Here is a 6,000-nt window from a genome sequence, read left to right on the forward strand (position 1 = left end):
ACCAGTGAGTAGGCAATTCCCAATTTTCCCATCTGGTAGTACTTGAGCTTCCCTAGGCATGATTTCCATACATTTCCAGGATGCAATTAACTGAATTCTTTTTATTTTCCAAACTGCTCTTATTTGACTGAAAGGATTGAGCAGGTGTGGAGCATACATGAAAATCACTATGGTGAGGAAAGCAAGTATTATTGAGAGTGTCTCATTTCTCCCACCCACCCCCTTTAAAATTCATTGCACTTTCCCAAGTAGGGTCCCCAGGTTGGGCCCATTTTACTTTTAATGCACAGCTGGTAGAATCTATGAAGAGTCCATGAGGTTCATGGGTGACTATTTGAAGTAAGGTACTCATTTCTATTTAAATGTGCATTCCAAAAAGAAATGAATGAATTAATCTCACCTGAGCCTTATCTATAAAAATAAAAGGGAAATAAGAATTACATATAAATGTATGCAAAATGTCATAAGGTGGCCTTAAGTGTCTCTATTTCCACTAAAGTCCTTCTTCCCTGGATATGATCAACAATGTCTCCTATTTCCCCCAAATCTGACATCCAGGGCCAGACCCTAAGATCAGTTTTCAGGCTCCAGCCTATTATCCCTTCTCTGTATCTCCCCTTCTCCCTCATCTTCTTTTATAGGCATGAAACACAAGAGCTCTCCCCTAGCTTTCAGTTTTCAACACCACACCCAGTGATCAACTCTGCAAATTAGGTACCCCCCATTGGAGTCTCTTTCCCTAGAAAGAAGAGGAAATGTTAAACAGCACAAAGTTTTGTACTTTCCACAGTTAGAAATTACTAAAGAAAACTTTCTCTTGATCAAAGGTCTGAGAAACGAGCTAACTTCCTGCTGCCTCCTCGCCCCTCCGTCACCACTAGCACCCCTTAACTTGCCCCCTCAACGTGCACCTGGAAATGCAAACTGCTTTGACACTTTTGCAGATCTTTCTTGCAAGTTCTTCAGCCCTGCAGGCATCTGGGCATTTGTCCTCCCCAGAGGCCACAGTAGAGGATATTTGCCACAAAGGGGCAGCCAGTACCTGTGAGGAAGGGCTGGTGTCCCATAGCAAAAGGAGAGGAGGAAGTGATGACATATCTTGGCCTGCGTGATGGTTGTGTGAATTATTACATGTTCAAAAATGTATCATTTGGTGTGGAAATGGAAATGAACAGAACAGGAAAACGTGCTCTACCTGACTATAAGAGTTACTATGACCTCCTATAGATCAGCAATGTACAAGTGGTATCACGGTACACAAATAGAAAATGGACTGATTTGAGAGATTTCAAACTGACCTATGGCTCAATATGTGAATGAGTTTTCAGGAATAGCAGTTCAATAGGGAAAGGAAATAGGTTCAATATTGGGGGTGGGGGCAGCTTTATTTCTATCTCACAGACAAGAATTAGTCTGAGTTAAATTGTAACCCAAGACATAAAAGTTAATGGTAGAAGGCATTTTGAGGATACTTTATGATTTGGTCATAGGCAAAGATCTACTAACCAGGACACAAATAATGTATTAAAATAAAACCAAGACAAATGATAAATTAGACGTCAACAACGTTAACCATATCTTGTCTGCCAAAGATGCCACTAAAGTGGAAAAGCAAGCTACAAAGAGGGAGAAAATATTTACAAAAGATAGCTTATGATCCTGCCTCCCCGTGATTATAATATATAATGACCTCCTCTGATCCAATAATATTCTTTACCAGCTGAGCCACAAGGGAAGCCCAAGAATACTGGACTGGGTAGCCTATCCCTTCTCCAGGGATCTTCCAGAGCCAGGAATTGAACCAGGGTCTCCTATATCACAGGCAGATTCTTAGTATCAGGAAAGTCCTATTTTTAAGGAACATACAACTTTCTTCAGTTGGGTAAAAGATATGAACAGGTACATCAGAAAAGATGATGTGCACATGGCCAACAAAGAATACAAGGAGCGCTCAATATTTTTAGCTGTTAAAGAAATGGACGTTAAAACCACACCGAGATACTACCACTATTAGTAGGATGGCTAAAATTATAAGGAGGCAAAACACAAACAGTCTTGCAAAGATGTGGAATAACTACAACTCTCTCCATATTGTTGGGGGTAATATAAAATGGTACAACTGCTTTGGGAAAAGCTTTTGTGGCTTTTATATTGTTGAGGATATACTGCTCTTTGGTACCGTCAATTCTTCACCTAGGTTTTGTTTTTTTCTAAGGGAAATGAGAACCTGTGTCCACACATCTCTTGTGGAGAGAATGCTCAAAGCAGCTTCATTCACAATAGCCAATACTGGAAACAGCTCAAATGCTGTCTATCGAGTGAATGGTAAATAGACAGTGCTGTGTTATTGCCATGGAATACATGTCAACAATGAAAGAGAAATGACATCTGCTTTACTCAACAATGGATAAAGTCAGAGATATACAGATAAAGAGGTATAGAAAGAGTATTTCTACTATGGTTGCATTTCCATGACATTTTAGAAGAGGCAAACATACAACTGAAAGGAGTCTGGACAGTGATGATCAACAAATAAATCAGAGGCCAATGACAATGATTTTAATGATTCCTCATTGCTGATTGAATTGTCACTAAATTCAGGCACAGGGGACAATGATAGTATGATGGGGAGTTTCCTTGTTGGCCCAGTATGATAGGTGAAAACGTTGAGGCACTGTCAAAGTCCAAATACAAAAGAAGTAAAAACATCAGGTCACCAAAACAACAATTAGTAAAGGTTGACGGTGCCCAAAAAGACGGTTTAGGAAGAGGGAGTATTCCAACAAACTATGGAAGGAGGCTCAGAGGTATATTGTTATAAAGCAGCTTATACAGTGAGGAGGCAATGACTGTTTATTCTTCACTGTGATTGGTTATATCAGAGTTTTCCTTGTGATGGGGATATGGTGAAAAGTGGTTACCTCCTATCATTTTTTGCCAACAGTTTTGTTTTGTTTATGGTTTTCAGAGGCATAAACAAGAATGGCCCAAGCTCTTTGACTGTGTGGATCACAATAAGCTGTGGAAAATTCTGAAAGAGATGGGAATACCAGACCACCTGACGTGCCTCTTGAGAAACCTGTGTGCAGGTCAGGAAGCAACAGTTAGAACTGGACATGGAACAACAGACTGGTTCCAAATAGGAAAAGGAGTACGTCAAGGCTGTATACTGTCACCCTGCTTGTTTAACTTATATGCAGAGTACATTATGAGAAACGCTGGGCTGGAGGAAGCACAAGCTGGAATCAAGATTGCTGGGAGAAATATCGATAACCTCAGATATGCAGATGACACCACCCTTATGGCAGAAAGTGAAGAGGAACTAAAGAGCCTCTTGATGAAAGTGAAAGAGGAGAGTGAAAAAGTTGGCTTAAAGCTCAACATTCAGAAAACTAAGATCATGGCATCCAGTCCCATCACTTTAGGGCAAATAGATGGGGAAACAGTGGAAGCAGTGGCTGACTTTATTTTTCTGGGCTCCAAAATCACTGCAGATGGTGATTGCAGCCATAAATAAAAAGGTGCTTACTCCTTGGAAGGAAAGTTATGACCAACCTAGACAGCATATTAAAAAGCAGAGTCATTACTTTGCCAACAAAGGTCCGTCTAGTCAAGCCTATGGTTTTTCCAGTAGTCATGTATGGATGTGAGAGTTGGACTATAAGGAAAGCTGAGCGTGGAAGAATTGATGCTTTTGAACTGTGGTGTTGGAGAAGACTCTTGAGAGTCCCTTGGACTGTAAGGAGATCCAACCAGTCCAGGACTGCAAGGAGATCAGTCCTGGGTGTTCACTGGAAGGACTGATGTTGAAGCTAAAACTCCAATACTTTGGCCACCTGATGTGAAGAACTGACTTGTTTGAAAAGACCCTGATGCTGGGAAAGATTGAGGGCAGGAGAAGGGGATGACAGAGGATGACATGGGTTTGGATGAATTCAGTGAGTTGGTGATGGACAGGGAGGCCTGGCGTACTGAGGTTCATGGGATTGCAAAGAGTCGGACACGACTGAGCTACTGAACTGAACTGAACTGAAGTTTCACTCATTTTGCAAAATAAGCTAAGGCAGCTTTTGTTTGCACGACTAAACAGGTTTCTGTGCTCAGGGAATCTTCAAGTCTGATCTCCATTTGTGATTGACCCAAACTCCCTGCTTTGGGTCCTGCTCTCAGTATAACGTTCCTGTCTGTTGCCAGCAAAGCTGTAGTCAGGCAGAAGAATCACATGTTCGCTATTTCCACTAGTTGGTTGTCAGAGCAGAGGGTGCTGTAGTCACGGTTCTTCATCATTTATAAGCGGTGATTGTTAAGTTCCTCCTGTAGTCCCGTCCTGATGGATACCATTTGTCTAGTGAGTGGCTGCCGACAGGCAGTTAAGATCCTTGAGGGTATAAAACGAAGGGCACTAGAGAGGTCAGTATGATGACTGGCCAGGGAACAATGGCCAAGGATTGAAAACGTCCTCGGAGCAGGGATTCCCAGGAGCCCAGACGAAATCGGCAAAACAAGTCTAGGGAGGAGGAGTCGCTTATCTGACACAGATTTTTTCGGGTCTTTCTCCTGCCCGTCTTGAGTAACAAAGAAACTAGGCGTTCCACCAAGTACAGCACAGGAGGCTCCTTGCTGGGCTCCCTATATCCACAGCAGCGCGGAAGGAGAAATCGCCGCCTTCAGTTTCCTTCTGCTCAGACCAGGGATGAGAACGTTGAGATGAGTACTCTGTGGGGTTACAATTGTGTAAGTTTCCAGGCGAAGTAAAAAGGTGGCAGCCGTCAGGGGCGACGGGTGAGAGTGCCGTGACTCGGATTCGAACCGAGGTTGCTGCGGCCACAACGCAGAGTACTAACCACTATACGATCACGGCGCGCCACGGCTCCTGCTGCCGTCGCAGCCCTTGCTCTTACCAGGCGGACGTAAATTCATTCCAGTCACTGCGCTGTTGCTGGACAACAGGTATTCATAGACTTTCTTCCATCCCCGCCCTGTTTTCCAGTCCCTTCCTCTCAGTTTTGATACATGGTGACTAAATCAAAACAGAAGCCAAGTCTTGCCTCCCAGAATCAGGCACGTGCCTCTGCACAGACCTCCAGGGAAGTCTCCTCATCCTGGTCCCCACCTCGCCGGCTTCTTTCCCGGCTCGTCGCGTTCGTCCCTTCGGACCGACCCCCCGCACCCCCTGGTTCCGGCTCCCGCGCCACCGACCGCGGACCAGCGCAGGGAGGGCAGCGCCCGCGAAGCAATCGGAGAGCCGTCACAGGGCCCACCGCGGGTTCAGCTTCCCTCGGGCCCCCCTCGGCTCAGGCCCGGGGCGTCTCGGGGGCGCTGCATCTGCGGCGGGTGAGGAGCCAGGCGCGGCGGGGACGAACCGCTGCCCTTCTGGCCTCGGAATCGCCCGACTGCCGTTTCCCCACGAGAAGCAACGCGGTGCGTCGAAGTCAGTTCTCCGGTTGTCCGAGGGTTTGAGAGGGTGTAGCACGCCGGGGAAAGGCGTGTGGCTCCGCCTTGCGTGGAAGGGCTGTTTTTTCTCTACGGTGTTGAGAAAAATGGGACACTCGGTAGTCTCTGTGGCGCAATCGGTTAGCGCGTTCGGCTGTTAACCGAAAGGTTGGTGGTTCGAGCCCACCCAGGGACGCCTTTCGCTTTACACCCTTCTAAAACGTGAAAGCTTTTTGGTTCTTTCTTTTCTGCCCATCCTCTACTGTAAAGGCGGGAAAGGCTCCTTCACTCTTACCCTCTTGGCTCCTGTTTCCTGTCCACCTCACAGGGACATAAGGCGGGATCGGAAGGCCATCACCGAGCTGGATAGAACTCACCTGGAAAATATGTCCCCTGGACATTCCTGAGATGTCATAGTTACTTTCTGAATTGCTTTTAACGAGGGAGTTACTAGTCTTTTTTTTTTTTTTTTTGGCACCTACTGTTAAAACTATTTAACTCTTTCCATATGCTTTCAGGGTTACAAATAATGCTGTAGTTATCCTTGTACACACATCGTTGGCCCCT

The 6,000-nt window shown here is 45.3% G+C and overlaps 2 non-coding genes across 2 annotated transcripts; one reads left to right on the forward strand and one right to left on the reverse strand.

Moving 5' to 3' along the window:
• Window positions 1-4,789: 4,789 nt before the first annotated feature.
• On the reverse strand, window positions 4,790-4,861 carry TRNAH-GUG. Its single transcript has one exon. It is a non-coding gene; the product is annotated as a tRNA-His (tRNA).
• Window positions 4,862-5,555: 694 nt separating this feature from the next.
• Window positions 5,556-5,629, forward strand: TRNAN-GUU. The gene has a single exon. It is a non-coding gene; the product is annotated as a tRNA-Asn (tRNA).
• The last annotated feature ends 371 nt before the right edge of the window (window positions 5,630-6,000 follow it).

Source organism: Cervus canadensis, chromosome 2 (genome assembly GCF_019320065.1).
Source record: "Cervus canadensis isolate Bull #8, Minnesota chromosome 2, ASM1932006v1, whole genome shotgun sequence".
Lineage (NCBI taxonomy): Eukaryota > Metazoa > Chordata > Mammalia > Artiodactyla > Cervidae > Cervus > Cervus canadensis.